This window comes from Aquarana catesbeiana, linkage group LG01, assembly GCF_042186555.1.
Source record: "Aquarana catesbeiana isolate 2022-GZ linkage group LG01, ASM4218655v1, whole genome shotgun sequence".
NCBI classification, from domain to species: domain Eukaryota; kingdom Metazoa; phylum Chordata; class Amphibia; order Anura; family Ranidae; genus Aquarana; species Aquarana catesbeiana.
Genome location: NC_133324.1, coordinates 937,451,369 through 937,472,566, shown reverse-complemented (window position 1 = coordinate 937,472,566; position 21,198 = coordinate 937,451,369).

The window sequence follows — 21,198 nt, the reverse complement described above, 5'->3', positions numbered from 1 at the left end:
CTGGTGCGAACCGAACAGGGGGGTGTTCGGCTCATCCCTACCACTGACTTATTAAACTTCAATTTGTGCGATCAGCCCTGTATTTTTAATGCATGCCTGAGCTGTAGAAATTGAAAAAATCTTTGATTTGGAATATTATATTCTTTACTTAGTTCATTAAAGGTTTTCATCACATCTTCCTGGAATAGCTGTTCTATGTACCTTAGACCCTTCTGCCTCCAGATCTCAAACCCTTCCAGTTTCATCAATTCCTCATAGCTGCTATTATTCCAGATTGGAGTATATGAAGTATATCCATTTATCTCAGTAATTTTCCTAATTTCCTGCCATACCTTGTCAAACAATTTACCCGTAATCCTTTATCACTCAGTTGTTTTCTCGATTCTAATAAAGAAACAAATGGACATACTTCATAAACTGATAGTAGCAGACTCTGTATAGGGTCAGAGTCCATTACTATTGTCCATCCGCTAAAATGTTGTAGTTTTGAGGCTAAGAAATAATTTTTGGGATCGCCTAACCTCAGTCTTCTTTGGTTAGCAGTAATGTTGTTAACTTTATACATGGTTGTTTTTTCCTCCAAATCAAGTCTAAACCAAAATGTTGTAATCCATATTGGTGAATTATTAAACACGTAAAGTAATTGCGGGGCCCAAATCATTTTGATGAGATTTGCTCTTCCTATCACCATCAGAGGAAACTTACACCAACTTTGGCATTTCTCCTTAAATTTTGTTAATAGAGGTTTCAAATTTAAATTGATATAGTCTTTAACATCCCGAGAGATTTAATAAGGGGGTTTTTAACTCATCTAGTAGTAACAATATGGATTTATCCCAGTTAATCTGGAATCCAGAAAATAGCCCAAATATGGAGATAAGACTGATAAGTTCCGTTAATGAATCTGAGGTGTCCCCCAGGAAAATAAGAGCATCATCTGCATACAGGGCCACTTTATCCTCTCTCCGTGCCCGTCAAAACCCGATTATTTTTGTTGATTGTCTAATGGCAAGGGCAAAAGGCTCCACTGCTATAGCAATCAGTAGTGGCGACAGGGGACAACTCTGTCTTGTCCCTCTAGATAAAGTAAATGGGCTGGATAATGTATTATTAATTCTTACCCTTGCTTTAGGGTCACTATATAATATTTTAACCCATTTTAAAAATCCTGGTCCTATTCCGAAAGACTCCAATACGGTCCATAAGTATTCCAACTCCATCATATCGAAGGCTTTTTGAGCATCCAAGCATAATATTGCTCTAGATCCCATATTTTCCATAGGCAATTGCAAATTCAAAAATAGCCTGGGAATGTTTGTTGCGGCTGCTCTCTTTGGGATAAAACCTGTTTGATCCTCATGTATCAAACTGTTAATATAATTTGATAACCTGTTTGCAAGGACCCTTGCCAAAATCTTTACATCTGAGGTGAGAATAGATATAGGGGCGATAGGATTCAGGCAACATTGGGTCCTTACCCTGTTATGGAATCATTATTACTATCGTTTCCTGCATGGAATCTGTGAGTTTTTGTTTTTCATATGCATAGTTCTGGTAGCAAAATCCTATCAAATTTTTTATATATCTCTGTCGGTAGTCTGTCCATCCCTGGCGCTTTATTATTATGAGTTTGTGTAACTGCTTGCCTTAATTCTTCCAGGGATATGGGATATCAAGAGCTTCTCTATCCTCCATTTTAAGTTTTGGGAGAACCAGTTTATCCAAGAATTGTTTAGCTTGGTTCATTGACTTCGACACCTTCGACTCATAAAGTGAGGAGTAGAAGTTAATGAATATCTTCTGAATGCTGCCTGTATCATATCTCACCACTCCTTCAGGGTCTTTGACTGCAGAGATAGACAACTTTGTTTCTAATGTTATTCCTGTATGTACACCAACTCGCTGTGCGACGAACAATGTTCACATTGTTACCTATGTATGATTATGAAAATGTACCAATAAAAAATAATTGAATAGAAAAAGAGGATCAGACATTTCAGCTGGTATGTGTTTTTTTTTTTCTTGAACGAAGTAGGTGGATATCATTCATTATGATCTGGATCACTGGAATTTTTTGGTTTTTATTTTTTTTTAATACAGGACTTGTTGAAAAGTTGTGGTGTCTTTACTACAGAATGTACATTTTTGTGAATGAGTAGGGATACACTGTGCTTTTCCAAGAGGGTCCCCCTATGTAAAAAGAGAAGTATGGCCAACGCAGTTCATTCCTATAACCCATTTAAAGCCAGTCCAGGTCGGAGAAGGATCCCGACTTTACAGTTGGGACCTACCCATGTGTCAGCCAATGCCTCCCCTACCCAGGGAGTGAGAGCAGGAGGGGCAGAACAGAAAGCCATTGACTGACAGTCACAGCTCTCTGCTTAGAGCAGAGGGGAGAACTGAGCGATCAGCAATGTTTGATTGCTACAGAGGCGATCAATGCTACATGCACTTTTAAAAAACCCATACTTCTCTTTTAAGGGCATTTGACCTGTTATGGTTTAGGAGGGAGTGCTGCATGCTTATCCTCTTTCCTAGGCACAGCAGCCAGAAGATCGAAAGGATGCTACCCAGAACCATCAGGAACCTCTGTCCACTACTTTAATCCCTGGGACACAGAGGAAACAGAAGGCCAAGGGAGTATCAGTAGTGGAGGAGGCCTGAGAGATGAAGGAGAAGTGTAGGAAGGTGGACAGACATCAAACTAGTTTATTATCAAGGGATCCCCTGATGAAGTCACGTGGGCGTGATGCTACACGCCGGGATTGAGCGATAAGCAAACCGGAAGTGACGCAGGAGTACGAGCTTGCTACTCGTGGAGTATTTGTTTTTATACTGTAAAAAGTGAGTAAAACTAGCTGTTTTTATTAATAAATCTTGGAAAAATGATAACACACTATTGGCAACTTCTTCCTTACACATTACCACCACAGAGTATATCGGGAAGGAACACCAGGATCACCGTAGAGGAGGCATTACCCACCATAGAGTTCCCTAATTTACCCCGGTTACCCAAACAAGGACCACTAGAGGCAGGTGGAAACACACGGACCCCCAGAGAAAGCCATATATTCAATGCTGTTTACAAATACAGTAGTAAGGTGAGAGGCTTGAGAGCACTGAGGTGTCATGGCAAGAGTAGACACCTGTCACTTAAAATCACCGTCGGGACATAGAAAGGGATAGATCACCTAGTTGAATATATCATATCACATTAAGCATTGCTTGCACTTGGACTTTTATGTGTGTTTTATTCACAGTCACTTATATGTATACTATTGGCACTGATTGTTGTGATCACATTGTATACAGGCATTGATTTGTTTACCAGTTTTCACTAATTATGTGCATTGATCTGTTTACTACTTACTGTGTACATAGATACAGGTATTCATACTCACTTACTTTATTTGTTTATTTACATTTGGATCCATTGGTTTGTAGTGGCACACAGCAAAATAAGTTTTAATTTCATTACTGAACCTTATGATTGCCTACAATATTGGTTCCAAAACTGATATTAAACACTAATGAGTTAAGAGGATCCCTAGTATCACAAAGTGTCCAGGACGATAACTGGCTGGAGCTACCTTAATATGTTTTGAAGGTATTGGCTTGTCCTGCTACAAGTGTGATTTCCGAGAGGACATTCACCAAAGCAGAATAAATTAAACAAGCCTGGATTAGAGACGATTATTGTATGCCCATTGCAGCTGACACAAAATAAATTTCAGTTTAAAGCTGCATAAATTAAAATGTAATTGCTGCCAGCATTACTACCTCTTTTCATTCATCTTGCCTTGTGTCTTCAAATGTAAGGCCTCAAATAGCTAAAAGTATTTTATCCTGTCACTGGAATTTTTTGTGGCAGCTGTGTCTCAACTGCAAAGCTATACATTTTATTGCAGGAAATCTCCTGTCCTGTGTCTCTGAAAGTGAAGCCTATCAAAGCTGCTAAAACACTGTTCTGCCACTGTATCTATTTTTTTATTGCAGGATAAAATCAGCCTTTTCTCTCCCTTTTTGGGTCTATTATATTTGCTGTTCTGCCACTAGCCATTTTCTATTGAACTTTACCTGAGCCATGACTGAAACATATTTTGAAAAATCGGGGGTATGGGAATAGGGGATGCAAGGAATGGAAGGCATTTTTTTGTACATTCTGAATATTGCAAAGACTTTCAAGACAATGCAGTGCATTGTGAAATAACGCATCTTAGAAACTATTCAAATGCATGAAAATGAGGAAAATGAAAGGTACATAATTTTAAATATACCAAACCAAACATTCAGTCATACAACATATTTTATGAAACAAAAAGCTAAAAAAAACACCAATGTTTCAAAGAAACATTTATGGAATTATAGTGCATACATTTTTAATATCCCTATGTAGTATACTGTCAAATTGAGGAGATTTTATTGTGTTTACAATATGTTAGGAAATTATTTTGCTCTATTTCCAAGCAACCCTACTTTTGTATTCAGGTCAGGTCTAAACAGAATAATATAACATTTTGGGAAAAAGATACAACCAAGAAGTCCAATACTTGATGCCATTATGGCAAAAATCTCCACAGCCACCATGTCTTTCCCTTTAGTGCTCAGATAGGCCGGGATCATGGCAATCCAGACACTGCAGAACATCAGCATGCTGAAGGTGATGTACTTGGCCTCATTAAAACTGTCCGGTAATGTCCTCGCTAAAAAAGCTATAATGAAACTCACAGCTGCCAGAAGCCCCATATATCCCAGGACAGAGTAGAAGCCGATAACTGAACCCTCATTACATTGAATGATGATCTTTTCCTGATAAGAGTGAGTGTCTCGATCCTGGAAAGGTGGAGAAATAGACAACCAAGTGATACAGATTATTACTTGAACCAATGAACATGTTGACATTATAGAATTGGGCAATGTACCTCCCATCCATTTTTTCCAAGGACTCCCAGGTTTGGTGGCTTTAAAAGCAATATACACCATGATACTTTTGGCAAGTAGAGAAGAGACAGCAACTGAGAAGATGACACCGAAAGAGGTCACACGCAGCATGCAGGTTACATCTACTGGACGGCCAAGGAACAAGAAGACACAGAGGAAGCTCAGCATGATGGAGACCAGGAGAAGATAGCTCAGGTTCCGGTTATTAGCTTTAACAAGGGGGGTGTCCTGGTAATGTATAAATATCCCCAAAATTAAACCAGTCAGAAGGCAACAGAAGATGGAGACGGCTGAAAAAAGTGCAACAATTGTATCATCAGTGTAGGAGAGAAATTCCACCAATTTGGGAATACATTGATCTGTGTTCTCATTTGGCCATTCATCATCAGGACATTTCATGCAGTTTTTACTGTCTGTAGGTATACAAAAAAAGCACATTGAACGATTTATTAAAGTATTGGGGGAATTATATCAAAGAGGCTTTGATTTCTACCACAAATATTTTCCCTTTGAACTCTAATGCCCCGTACACACGGTCGGACTTTGTTCGGACATTCCGACAACAAAATCCTAGGATTTTTTCCGACGGATGTTGGCTCAAACTTGTCTTGCATACACACAGTCACACAAAGTTGTCGGAAAATCCGATCGTTCTAAACGCGGTGACGTAAAACACGTACATCGGGACTATAAACGGGGCAGTGGCCAATAGCTTTCATCTCTTTATTTATTCTGAGCATGCGTGGCACTTTGTCCGTCGGATTTGTGTACACACGATCGGAATTTCCGACAACGGATTTTGTTGTCGGAAAATTTTATATCCTGCTCTCAAACTTTGTGTGTCGGAAAATCCGATGGAAAATGTGTGATGGAGCCTACACACGGTCGGAATTTCCGACAACAAGGTCCTATCACACATTTTCCGTCGGAAAATCTGACCGTGTGTACGGGGCATAAGCCTGGGTTCACACATGTGCGGTGCGAATTGAAGCTCAGGTTTCACTGGGGAGATAAAAATCTCCTGTTCAAAGGTTCATCTGCGTTTTAGCTCAGGATCAGTGAGCAGGGAGAGGGGGAGGGAGAGAGGGAGGTGTAGTGAGGAGAAGGAGAAAATCCATGTTCAGAACGCAATGCATCTGCGAAGCAGATGCGTTCCCATAGAAGATAAGGGGCTCGTAATTCGCACCGCAATGACCATAAAACGCACACGTTTTTTGTGCAATGCACAGTGCGAATGCAACGCACATATGTGAACAAGCCTCATTTAAATCAACCTAGTTTAAAATGTCCTGCGAATTGGATGCGCTGTAAGCCACATCTAATTCGCATAGGTGTGAACGGAGGCTAAAGGTTTATAACATACAAACCTGGTGAAAATGATTACAAAATTTAATTGCAAGAATGTTACAGTGTTTTTCTAAGATAAAATTCCAGATTCCTAAGAAAGTTCCTAGTGGTATTAACTATGGTTCGCATTGGTGGCTAGTAATGAAGTACATAGGTGCATATACAGAGCAGAAGTTTGGGATATGTGGTGTGCCATTATATGTATAACAGCCAATGGAGAGATACACAGGTTCAGTGGTGGTAAAAGAAATAGTGTGTGACTACCAGCTTATACCAAAACCCAGCTGATTAGGCTATGTATTTGTCTAATGACAGTTACCATCCCACATTGTTAATGAAGCATCCCCTAAATTAAGAACATTCTTCCCTATTCTTTATTTTTAAGTGTACGCTGAATCACAGCTACTTATAAATTGTTGTTTATTCAGGATTAAAACATTTTGTATGAGAATAATAATAATTCATGCATACATTATGTACATGCAAATTATCCTGTGTTTTGTTTCCAGTATGCTGCAAGTATAGGAAAATACCAGTTGATTTGGGCAGAAATCCAGTGAACACCTACTGTAACTTTTGCTTTTGCTGATCTAGTGTCAAGCAATGGTATCAGCTCTGCCCAGTTCACTCTGTGGACCTCAGAACACCTACTTATGTAATGGAGATGATGAGGGTGTTTTGTAGTTCTAACACCTTTCCTGTCTTAGTGTGACAATACTGCTCCTCCACAGTACAGTGAGTGAGCATTGTTACCCTAGGAAAAGAAGTGTGTTACAGGCAGGGTCACCAAGTGAAAGCTAAGAAAAATGCAGCTGCCAAATCTATAGCTAGAGACATTGCAATATATTATATATTTGTTCTTTAGTTTGCAAAGACTTTGAGAAATACAGGAGGCCTTTACCTATGCTAAAATTGAAATCTGAAAAGAAACTTCAAATTTCTCAACCTCATTTCCTCGGAGCAACCCTTGAAATTGCTTATAGACCTCAGAGGATCCCCAATAAAATATTTAGACCTTTCACTCATGGTACATTAGTGTGATTAGCAGTTTGCACAGTGATTTAAGTAAAATAATAAGGAAATTGGTTTCTTAACAATCAAAACATGAATTGAATAATAAAGACCAGCAAACAGTGAAAATTGCTGTGCTTCTTTAATTTGTAGTCAGGAGATCAATTTGCACTCTTGCAGTCTCTCTGCTTAATTTAATTTTGTGCTATTAAGCAACTCATTCTATTTATTTTGCACAGGCAAAGTTTCCCATAGCTACATGTTAAGCTGCTTAGTGTGTGATTTGTTTTGATCCTCCTAATGCTACTTAGTGATGGCCTGTCTTCTACCTGGACCTTAGAAACACTGACCCACCTGGAAATGTGGAAATGGTATTGCAACATATAAAGGCCTTGCAAAGGAAATTCAAAATAGACATTGGAAGAACAGTCTCAACCACTGCCACTGGAAATGTCAAGCAAAAGCACTCTAGACAAAGGACTAAGGTATTGATTTACTAAAGGCAAATAGGCTGTGCACTTTGCAAAGTGCAGTTGTACAGTGTAAGGGCATCTGCTCCAGAGCTTAGTAAATGAACAGGAGCTCCGCTGACTATTTTCGTTGTGATTAGGTATTCTTTGCAAAGTGAGGCTTCATCTCATTTACTAAGCTCTGGAGCAACTGTACTTTGCAAAGTGCACAATTTACCTTTAGTAAACTAACCCCTATATGTTAAGTGACCTATCTATGAGTTTCAGTCCCTAACTGGGCATTGGCCATTGGAGAAATAATTATAGACCTGCTGGAATTCTCTCTCCAGGGCTGTCTCCAGCAATCCTCTGCAGTAGGTAAGTAAGATAGCCCTCCTTTCCTCCAGACTTCCAGTTACAGACACAATAGCATCATTGGGACTGTCTCTGGCTCTGTTGTCTGGGTTCCCTGTGTTCATGTGTTTAAGAAATGCATGAGGCAATCACTCAGACACAACGGCAGCATATCAGAATCCTCTTTCCCCTACTGTTAGGGCTATATGTCTGCTCTTTGCTGCAAAGGAAAGCAGTGAAAGTCCTCTTCTCCTCTCCTCTTAACCTGTGCTGTCCACCAAGGCCTAGGAGGGAGCAACAAAGTGAAGTCAAGGCACAGCATAATACCAGGTGGCTTAAAGAAGCTTTTTTTTTTTTTTTAAAGAAAATTTTTTTAATCATATATCCCTTTTGACTTTAGTTTGGTTTGAGAAGTAGTGAAACAACTGGCCACTTCAGCCAGATTTTCAACCTTCACAAAGTGTAGAAAAGACAAGCAACATGGTTTAGATTTTGCAGCACCACCATGTCTGCTGCAGACTCCAGATCTGCTTGGGTTAGGGGGTGCACTTTTGCATTCTTATTTATTTTTGTTGAAAATATGTTTATTGGAGTATTCACATTGTACAAATAGACAAAAGAAATAATATTCCACGTTAGCTTGGCTCACTCGACCATGGAGTCACATAAGAGTAAGAAGCCAATAGAGGATATCAGGGTAGCAAGTCATTCACAAACAATGTCACTTTTGCATTTTGGCCTTGGGTGTCAGTATTATACTCCGTAGGTTTTCAATACACAATGAATATAGTAGAGACCCATGTAAGCACACCAAGTGCCATATTGGATTTGTTGGCACATTCAGAGGCCATGGTGTTATTAGGAGCGACAACATTGCATGTTGTCAGAACGGGTGTCATTAAAGCTCTGCTCGGTTTTGACACCATGGGCCCAGCTGCAGAGAATCAGCAAGATATATAAATGAAAAAATGATGCAGCATTAAAGGGTTGTGATTGCTTTAAAGTGGAACTGAAAAATTAAGATTTGCTATGTTACAGGGAACATTAAACAAAGTAATCTGTACTTAAAAAGTTCCCATAAAATTAAATTTTTCTTCAATTGCTCCTGAGTAATAGCAGTGCACTTTCTGTGTCTAATTACTCCTCTATAGTGATGAGCCAAACTGTCCTGGGTTTGGTTTGAGCAGAGGTGGACAAACTTCAAAGAAGTTTTGAAGCTGAACCCAAATCTGAATTTGAACCCTATTGACATCAATGACAGTCAAATCTGTCAAATTAAAAGGGCCCATTTTCTGGGCTAATAGGCAAGGAGGTGTAAAAAACAGCATTGGGGTGTGCACTGTCCTGGGGAACATATACCAATTCTAAAAAAAATATTTTAATTGATTCGGTCAGAAGCAGTGATTTTTAAAATGCATAAAGTGAAACAATTTCCAATCCTTTAACCACTTGCCTACAGGGCATTTTCACCCCCCCCCCCAATTTTCAGTTTTCAGCGCTGTCACATTTTGAATGACAATTGCGTGCTCATGCTAAACTTTAACCATGTGAAATTTGTATCATTTTCTTCACACAAATAGAGCTTTCTTTTGGTGGTATTTAATCACTGCTGAGTTTTTAAATTTTTTTGAAAAAAAAAAAAGTTTTTCTAAGTTTCGGTCAGTAAAGTTTGTAAATAAGAAACTTTTCTTACTCACTGATGTGCGCTGATGCGGCAGCACTGATGGGCACTGATGAGGTGGCATGGATGAGGAGGCACTAATATGCCACACTTATGGGCACTGATAGGTGGCACTAATATGTGGCACTATGCACTGATAGGCGGCACTGATAAGCAACACTGATGGGCACTGATGGGCATTGATGGGTGGCACTGATGGGCATTGATGGGCAGCAATGATGGGCATTAATGGGCAACACTGATAGGCGGCACTGGTAGCTTGCACTGACTGGCATCACTAATGGGCATTTTAGGATGTGTGCCCAACATGCAACATGGGTCAAGTGTCCCTGTCAGATGGCAGACACAGCACACTACACTGTATTATATACTGTGTACACTGTCTGCACTGTATTAGAAACGGTACACTGGCTGCACTGTATTATATACTGTGTACACCACCTGAAGTGTATTATATAAAGTACACCACCGAATGAACTGTATATATAAGCTACACTAGACTGTATATATATACATATATATGAATACACCACCTGAATATAGAGTATACACTGAATATATAGTCTACGCTAAATGCAGAGTGCGGCACAGTGGTGTAGTGGATAGCACTTTCGTCTAGCAGTAAGAAGGGTCGCTGGTTCGAATCCCAACCACGACACTACCTGCCTGGAGTTTGCATGTTCTCCCTGTGCCTGTGTGGGTTTCCTCCGGGTACTCCGGTTTCCTCCCACACTCCAAAGACATGCTGGTAGGTTAATTGGATCCTGTCTAAATTGTCCCTAGTATGTATGCATGTGAGTTAGGGACCTTAGATTGTAAGCTCCTTGAGGGTAGGGACTAATGTGAATGTACAATGTATAAGTAAAGCGCTGCATAAATTGATGCTGCTATATAAGTAACTGAAATAAATATATATCAAATACACATGCAACTAAATTGCCTACCTAATTTAGCTCAATCTATCTCCGTCTACAGTCACACACTATACACGGCCGCTATGTATGCAGCCTTATATAATGTGGGAGCATGGACTTAGTCCCCCTGAGCCATGATTGGCCAAAGGCATCCTGCCTTTGCAATCTCGTGTGCTCAAATTTCCCACGAATGCCCCGTATTGTTGACTGTTTGGAGAATGGGCAAAACCCGATGTTTGACTCGAACATCGAGCTCATCTCTAATATCCAATAGAAAATTTGAAGGAAATCTAATTTCTTCATCAATTTAGGTCAATTGTATTCTGCTACATAATTTAAATCCCAATTAGCATATTTTGATTAGTTTGTGCAAAAGTTATAGCGTCTACAAACTATGGGATGTTTGTATTTATTTATTTTTTTGTTTTGTTTTTTGTACTAGTAATGGTGGCAAACAGTGACTTATAGTGGGACTGTGATACTGTGATGGACATTCTGACACTGATTGACACTTTTTTGGGACCAGTGACACAAATACAATGATCATGGTTAAAAAAATATGCACTGTCAATGTACTAATGACACTGGCAAGGAAGTGGTTAACATTAGGGGCGATCAAAAGGTTAACTGTATGCCTATCTTGTGTTTCTGTGTACTGTGTGGGAGGTGCTTTTACAAGAGGAAGGCATGGATCCATGTCCCTGCTTTGCAGGAACAGATGATCCATGCCTTCCTTACTGACAGAACGGCAATCTGCCGAACCCTGAGGAAGTCCTGTAACCAGTGACGCAACGCATTGGGTGAAGCCTGTGACATCACGTTCAATGTCTACAGTATACAGAAGTGCGGAGAGGAGGTGATTGCTTTTCTCCTTACTTGTACTACAGTTCTTACTGGATTTTAATGTAAGTAGTTATTGAATAAATGTTCTGCATTTTACTGGCAATTTTTTCGCTATGGTTATTTTTTGTCTGAGTGATTGTTGATCGAATGGCAAGGAACCAGTGTGTTTAAGCAAGAGTTTTGGAGATGTGCAGCGTGGATACTAGGAGTTAAAGCTTTGTTTGACCTCACGCTCATTCCCTGAGTTGAGCGGCCATTTTATTTATAGGTGGCGGTGGTTGCTGTTTTTCACCTTTTGTTTCACTGGTTGTGTTTTACCTTTAATCAAGATGTGGATTGAGCAGTTTTTTTATATATCATTGTTTGCACTTGAACTTTATATTTTCATCTTTTTCTGGACTTATTATACATCTTTGAAATTAATTTTTTGTTTTACACTTTTATAATTATATTCATATAGATAATTGAGCAAGTGCACCATTTTTACATATACTGTATCTTGTTTTCAGACTGCCGTTCTGGCTCTGTACTGAAAAACCATGCGTGCCCCCTTCCCGGAAGAGCCGGATCACATATACATATGTGATCTGGTGCACGGCTGCTGCCCTGTAGCAGTAAAACTGCTATGGGGTGGACAGCAAGCAGTTAAGAATGGTCACTGGTAGTTATCAGGTGGTTCTGTGGGTGATTGATGGTGCTGATCCCCCTTTGGAGATTTGGGCTGCTAACTTACTTGTACGATGAAGCCGTAATTTAAGCAGATGCACTACTTGGATGAGGAAGGAGGAGCGCCCAGTGTCAAAAAGAATGTGTGACTATTGGTGGAAGAATACAATCTTTTATTAAAAGTCTAAACATGTACTGGTAGAGCCAACACATTTCAGGGGAATTGCCTCCCCCTTCTTCAGGCTTTTGGTATGTGTTTGTGGATAGAGGTGGACTCCAAAGTGGGTCCTAAATTTTGGACTGTAGTTCAGCAAAGTGCCAACTTGTACTGATGCAGTTCCTTTCAGTAGATTTTCAATAATAAAATATTATTATTCTTCCACCAAAAGTCGCATTATTTCAGACCTCGGGTGCACCTCCTTCATCATCCTATTTTTTGTTGTGATAGAATGTATTTCTCATCATGAAATATGCTTTGTATACTTTCAATGGATTTTTTTCTCTAAAATATATGGTTCATTTCAATCAATGAAGTGAACTGTACATTTGGATTTGGCTGATCACTGGCGGAGAAAACTCACTAGTTACTACTACACAACCCCACAGAAAATAGTATATCTACCAGATGTGTTGGATATTTCCCCTTCTGGACATTTGACACATGTGTAGCAGCATTTATAAATTGAAAGTCCAAACATTTTTCTGTAACCAGGGGCACAGGGTTCTGAGCATCGAGAGACTGGAACCTGAAAAACAACATCTACATAGATATAAAATACAAACCTAAATGGGGTGTTTTACAAAACAATTAATTCCATGCTGGAACTGTGCATTTGCATGTATTGAAAATAAAAAAAAAAAACTTAAAGTGGTTGTTAAGCCACTATAGTATAAACAATTCCCTCTGCTAAATAACATTATGTGTCCCAGTGTCTGTGCTATATAAAAAAATGCAGATTTCTACCTTATATCAGAGCGTCTCCTGGCACTCACATGACTCCTTAGCTCTCTCCTCTCCCAAAGAGCCAAACAGTCATGTGAATGCCAGGAGATGCTCTGATATAAGGTAGAAATCTGGATATTTTTTATACAGCACAGACACTGGGACAAATAATGTTATTTAACAGATGGGATGGCATGCTACATAGTTACATTGTATGCTTATACTATAGTCATAATAGCAGCAGGAGGGGAGGGCTGGGGAGTGGAGGGAGCTGACAAAAAGGGGAGAGTAGGAATAGGCCAAATGACCCCCCTGTTTGGTTTCTTACCAGAACTTTCACATATCGCAAATGTTTGGAAGCGAAAAATAAACCCCTTTGAGGTCTATGGGACCTGAAATGTAAAAATCAAAGTGCCCATTTTGAAGGCTTATATGCAAGTAATTGGGCATACAATGGTTATGGGGGTCCAGGTACTGTCCTGGGAGACATTTATCAATTAAAAAAAGTTTGTAAAAAACGTCATTTATAAATGAGAAATGATTTACTGATGCTTAAAATGAAAGCATAAAAATGAGAAATACCAAAAAAAAGTGAAAAATTCCTTTCAATATAGTGTCTAGGGGTCCCCTTAGTCTACCTGTAAAGTGGCACATCTGTACTGTATATAAAAGCTGTTGCATCAGTAATTGCATTTACAAAGCTAAAATAATGACATTTTCCCTGCAAGATTTCTTTATTTTGTAAATACTGGCTTGGGGAGCCAGTCTGTACGATGAGTCCACAATGTAGTGCACTGGGAACAGGATTAGAGATTTTTTTGATAAACTATGGTGTCTCTTCCACAGACTTTGGATAGTAGTAACAGGTGTAGAAAAATTTGTCTTTGGGTGTCAGTGGCGCCTTCACACCATAACTCTATAGAGGTACTCTTTATGGAAGCAAGAATTGGCCTTGCTGTCCCAAATGTTATTGATATGCGCCTGTCAAACAGGTGTGGAAAAAAATGTCTTTGGGTGTCTGTGGTGCCTTCATACCTTAACTCTATAAAGGTACTGTTGATGAAAGCAAGAATTTCCTTGCTGTCAAATATTTTAATGATATGCACCTGTCAAACAGGTGCAGAAAAATTGGTCTTTGGGTGTCCGTGGTGTCTTCACACCATAACCCTAAAGAGGTACTCTTGATGAAAGCAGCAATTCGCCTTTCTTTCAAAAATTGAAATGATATGCACCTATCAAACAGGTGCAGAAAAATTGGTCTTTGGGTGTGCATGGCACCTTCACACAGTAACCCTCCCGAGGTACTCTTGATGAAAGCAAGAATTGGCCTTGTTGTCCAAAATTGAAATAATATGGACCTGCCAAACAGGTGCAGAAAAATTGGTCTTTGAGTGTCGGAGACACCTTCATACCGTAACCCTATAGGGGTACTCTTGATGAAAGCAAGAATTGCCTTGCTGTCAAAGATTTAAATGCTATGCACCTGGCAAATAGGTACAGGGAAATGTGTCTTTGGGTGTCCGTGGTTCCTTCACACCACAACCCTATAGAGGTACTCTTGATGAAAGCAAGAATTGCCTTGCTGTCAAAAATTTAAATGATATGCACCTGGCAAATAGGTGTGGAAAAATTGGTCTTTGGTGTTAATTGAGTCCATGACACTTACACCAAAAACATTCTTCCAGATTAAATCAAGACCCACAACGCTAGGCAGCCTAGAAGTCCTGCAGTGCTTCCACATTCCAAAAACACTCAATCAGCGACATCGGCATCAGGGCCTTCATAGCTGCTGGTAATCCAGAACTGATTCATTTTGATAATAGTCAGACGGTCCACGAGGTCTCTGGACAGACGTGTTCTATTATCAGTGACAAACACTCCAATGCCACTGAATGCTCATTCAGAAAGCACGTTGGATGCAGGGCAGCCCACCAGCTCAGTTGCATACTTGGCAAGTTATGGCTAGTGGTCTATTCTCATGAGCCAGTAACTCAGTGGATCGTCAACTGGAAAGCTCTTTATCTCTGTTTTTGCCCCAGATAATCGTCCACCATATGATGCAGATGCTGCCAATGGGATGTGGAAGCTGACAGCCCTGGGTGGTGAGGACTAAAAAAAATTGTGAAATGCATCACTTAGGCGGTCGTCTACTCCACCGCCCCTCTCTTGACCAACAGAAGCCTCAAAACTATGTTTTCCATGACACTCTAACCTACCAGAGTCAGGAAAAGTGTTAGATAAACTCCTCTTGCACCCTCAAGAGATTTCATCTTCTATACCCTGTCTGGGGATGGAATGAGTTCAGAGACTTTCCCCTTGTAACGGTGATCAAAGAGGGTTGGCAACCAATAGTGATCCTTCTCCTTTATATCATGTGTTCTTGGGTCCTTTCACAGGTTTTGAAGCATGATGGAACCCATGCACCACAAGTTTGCGGAGGCTTGAGAAGCAGACTCCTCGGGGTCACTGAGGATTACAGTATCTGGAACTGCCTTGGAATTTTGAAAAACTTACTTTTTTGCTATAATAAATATCCCCCAAAAATATATAAAATAACACATACAAAAACCATATTTTTGGTAAACAAAAATCGCAATAAGCATATATTGTTTGGTTTGCGCAAAAGTTATAGCATCTACAAAATTGGGGATAGTTTTATGGCATTTTTAGTATTATTTTTTATTAGTAATGGCAGCAATCTGCAATTTTTATTGTGACTGAGACATTATGGTGGACGCATCAGACACTTTTGACACTATTTTGGGACCATTGTCATTTATACAGCGATCAGTGCTATAAAAATGCACTGATTACTGTGTAAATAACACTGGCAGTGAAGGGGTTAACCACTAGGGGGTGATGAAGGGGTTAAGTGTGTTCTAGAGAGTGATTCTAACAGTGGGGGGACTACCTAGGACATGACAGCGATCACTGCTCCCGATCACAGGGAGCAGTGGATCTCTGTCATGACACAAGGCAGAATGGGGAAATGCCTTGTTTACATAGGCACTTCCCCATTATACCTCTTCTCACCACAATCGCGGGCTGCTGGAGAACATTGAGTTCCCGGGACCCGCGGGCACGCTCCCGCAGCGTGCGGCGGGTGCGCTTGTGCCCGAAAAGGCTGCACATTTAAAGGGATGTACCTGTACGCCCATTTGCCTGCCTGTGCCATTGTGTAGATGTCATCTGTGTGCGGTGGTCGGCAAGCGGTTAAATACGCAGTAATACACAAAAATATACTGTGATAATATACATTAACACACTGAAATATACTGCGTTAAACATGCACTAATGCACAGAAATATACTGGTTTAAACATGCACTAATGCGCAGAAATATACTGCATTAAACGTGCACTAACTCACTGAAATATACTGCATTAAACGTGCACTAACGCACGGAAATATATTGCGTTAAAGCTGAACTAACGCTCTGAAATATACTGTGTTTAACGGCACAAAGGGCACAGAAATATACTGTGTTAAACATCCAGTAATGCACTGAAATATACTGAGTTAAATGTGCAGTAGCGCACAGAAATATACTGTGTTAAATGTGCACTAATGCGCAGAAATATACTGTGTTAAACGGCCCGTAACGCACTGAAATATACTGCGTTACATGTGCACTAATGCACAGAAATATACTGCGATAAACATGCACTAATGCACAGAAGTATACTGCTTTACCGCACAGTAACAAACTGAAATATACTATGTTAAACGTGCACTAATGCACAGAAATATACTGTGATAAACGTGCAGTAATGCACAGAACTATACTGTGTTAAACCCACAACGCAATGAAATATACTGCAATAAATGGCACGTAATGCACGGAAGTATAGTGCATTAAATGCGCAGTAATGCACAGAAATATACTGTGTTAAACATGCAGTAATGCCCAGAAATATACTACATTAAATGGAACGTAATGCACTGAAATATACTATGACCAACGTGCAACAACGCACAGAAATATACTGCATTAAATGTGCAGTAACGCACAGAAATGTACTGCATTAAATGGCCTGAAACACAATGAAATATCCTGCGTTAAATATGCACTAATGCACTGAAATATACTGCGTTAAATGTGCACTAACGCATATAAATATACTGTGTTAATAGGCACGTAAAGCACTGAAATATACTGCATTAAGCGACACATAGTTACATAGTAGGTGAGGTTGAAAAAAGACACAAGTCCATCAACTCCAACCTATGTGTGTGATTATGTGTCAGTATTACATTACATATCCCTGTATATTGCGGTCATTCAGGTGATTATCTAATAGTTTCTTGAAGCTATCAATGCTCCCCGCTGAGACCACCGCCTGTGGAAGGGAATTCCACATCCTTGCCGCTCTTACAGTAAAGAACCCTCTACGTAGTTTAAGGTTAAACCTCTTTTCTTCTAATTGTAATGAGTGGCCACGAGTCTTATTAAACTCTCTTCTGCGAAAAAGTTTTATCCCTATTGTGGGGTCACCAGTACAGTATTTGTAAATTGAAATCATATCCCCTCTCAAGCGTCTCTTCTCCAGAGAGAATAAGTTCAGTGCTCGCAACCTTTCCTCATAACTAAGATCCTCCAGACCCTTTATTAGCTTTGTTGCCCTTCTTTGTACTCGCTCCATTTCCAGTACGTCCCTCCTGAGGACTGGTGCCCAGAACTGGACAGCATACTCCAGGTGCGGCCGGACCAGAGTCTTTTAGAGCGGGAGAATTATCGTTTTATCTCTGCAGTTGATCCCCCTTTTAATGCATGCCAATATTCTGTTTGCTTTATTAGCAGCAGCTTGGCATTGCATGCCATTGCTGAGCCTATCATCCACTAGGACCCCCAAGTCCTTTTCCATCCTAGATTCCCCCAGAGGTTCTCCCCCCAGTGTATAGATTGCATTCATATTTTTGCCACCCAAATGCATTATTTTACATTTTTCTACATTGAACCTCATTTGCCATGTAGTCGCCCACCCCATTAATTTGTTCATGTCTTTTTGCAAGATTTCCACATCCTGCGGAGAAGTTATTGCCCTGCTTAGCTTAGTATCGTCTGCAAATACAGAGATGGAACTGTTTATCCCATCCTCCAGGTCGTTTATGAACAAATTAAATAGGATTGGTCCCAGCACAGAACCCTGGGGGACCCCACTACCCACCCCTGACCATTCTGAGTACTCCCCATTTATCACCACCCTCTGAACACGCCCTTGTAGCCAGTTTTCAATCCATGTACTCATCCTATGGTCCATGCCAACGCACCTTATTTTGTACAGTAAACGTTTATGGGGAACTGTGTCAAATGCTTTTGCAAAATCCAGATACACCACATCTACGGGCCTTCCTTTATCTAGATGGCAACTCACCTCCTCATAGAAGGTTAATAGATTGGTTTGGCAAGAACGATTCTTCATGAATCCATGCTGATTACTGCTAATGATATCATTCTTATTACTAAAATCTTGTATATAGTCCCTTATCATCCCCTCCAAGAGTTTACATACTATTGATGTTAGGCTAACTGGTCTGTAATTCCCAGGGATGTTTTTTGGGCCCTTTTTAAATATTGGTGCTACATTGGCTTTTCTCCAATCAGCTGGTACCATTCCAGTCAATAGACTGTCTGTAAAAATTAGGAACAATGGTCTGGCAATCACCTGACTGAGTTCCCTAAGTACCCTCGGATGCAAGCCATCTGGTCCCGGTGATTTATTAATGTTAAGTTTCTCAAGTCTAATTTTAATTCCGTCCTCTGTTAACCATGTAGGTGCTTCCTGTGTTGTGTCATGAGGATAAACACTGCAGTTTTGGTTACTGAAGCCCCCCGATTCACTCGTGAAGACTGAGGAGAAGAATAAATTCAATACCTCTGCCATCTCCCCATCCTTTGTAACCAGATGTCCTTCCTCATTCTTTATGGGGCCAATATGGTCTGTCCTTCCTTTTTTACTGTTTACATACTTAAAGAATTTATTGGGATTTTTTTTGCTCTCCTCCACTATGTGTCTTTCATGTTCTATCTTAGCCATCCTAATTGCACCCTTACATTTCTTATTGCATTCTTTATAAATTCTGAATGCTGTGGATGATCCCTCAACCTTGTATTTTTTGAAGGCCTTCTCCTTTGCTTTTATATGCATTTTTACATTGGAGTTAAGCCATCCAGGATGTTTGTTTGCTCTTTTAAATTTATTACCCAATGGGATACATTGGCTAATGCCCTTATTTAATATGCTCTTAAAGCAAACCCATCTCTCCTCCGTATTCTTTGTTCCTAATATTTTATCCCAATTTATGCCTTTTAGCAAGGTTTGTAGTTTAGGGAAGTTGGCTCTTTTGAAATTCAGTGTCTTTGTGTTCCCTTCATGTCTCCTATTTGTGTGATTTATACTGAAACTAATTGACCTGTGATCGCTGTTACCTAAATTGCCCCGTATTTCCACATCCGTTATCAGGTCTGTATTGTTGGTAATCAGTAGATCTAGTAATGTTTTATTTCTAGTTGGTGCGTCTACCATCTGACCCATAAACTTGTCCTGCAAGACATTAAGGAACTGGCGAGCCTTAAATGAATGCGCGGTTCCCTCCGCCCAGTCTATGTCTGGATAATTAAAATCCCCCATTATGATAACACTTCCCATCCTTGCTGCTAATCCAATTTGTGATAGGAGATCCGTCTCCACTTCCTCCCTCAGGTTAGGGGGCTTATAGCATACTCCCAGTATTATTTTCCCCTTAGCTTCATCCCTTTGGAGCTCTACCCATAAAGATTCCACCTCCTCCCTAGCCCCCTCAGTGATGTCATCTCTCACATTCACTTGTACATTATTCTTGATATATAGGCATACCCCTCCCCCTTTTTTACCCTCTCTATCCTTGCGGTATAGGGTATACCCTTGAATGTTTGCCAGCCAATCATGAGAGCTGTTGAACCAGGTCTCTGAAATTCCCACAAAATCCAAATCCTCCTTGTACAACAGTATCTCTAGTTCACCCATCTTGTCCGCCAGGCTCCTGGCATTGGTGAACATGCCACATAGTTTAGACCGGTCGCATATTGTCCTCGTATTGGGTGTTTCAAGATTGCAACTTGGACTTGCTACTATACTCACCTTGTGTTTTTGTGCTTTGGTTAACCTACCACTAATGCCCCCAATACTACCCTCTGGAATATCTTCCGCGCTGGCTATCACTGTCTCTGGACCCTCCCCCCCATCGCCTAGTTTAAAAACCCCTCTAACTTTTTGGCCATCTTCATTCCCAGCAGATCTGCACCCTCCTCATTTAGGTGCAGTCCGTCCCTTCTATAGTACCGGTTACCGACTGAGAAGTCGGCCCAGTCCTCCAGGAACCCAAACCCCTCCTTACTACACCAGCTCTTCAGCCACTTGTTTACTTCCCTAATCTCCCTCTGCCTCTCTGGTGTGGCTCGATGTACCGGTAGTATTCCTGAGAACACTACCTTGGAGGTCCTTTTCCTCAATTTAGCTCCTAAGTCCCTAAAATCGTTCTTTAGGACACTCCATCTGCCTCTGACTTTGTCATTGGTGCCAACGTGCACCATGACAGCCGGGTCTTCCCCAGCCCCTCCCAGTAATCTGTCCACAAGATCCGTGATGTGCCGAACCCGAGCGCCCGGTAGACAACATACTGTTCGGCGCTTCAGGTCTTGGTTACAGATTGCCCTCTCTGTCCTTCTAAGAATTGAGTCCCCTACCACCAGAATCTGTCTTTCCTTTCCCTTTGCTGCCCCCCCACTCTCACTGGAGGAGTTCTTCCCCTGGCAGCTAGGAGAGTCCCTCATCTCCAGCAGTGCTGGTCCCTGACTGGTAACACCAATGTCACTCAATGGAGCGTACTTATTGGGATGCTCCAGTCCTGGATCGGCCTTCCTGGCACTTCCCCCTCTACCCCTCCTGACTGTCACCCATCTACTCTTTGCTAGTGCCTGCACCTCTTTGTCTCCACCCGCCTCTGTGCTGGCCCCTGTGTACATTCCTGGCTCACCTTTAGTATGGAGGGACTTCTCAGTGCTGACAGT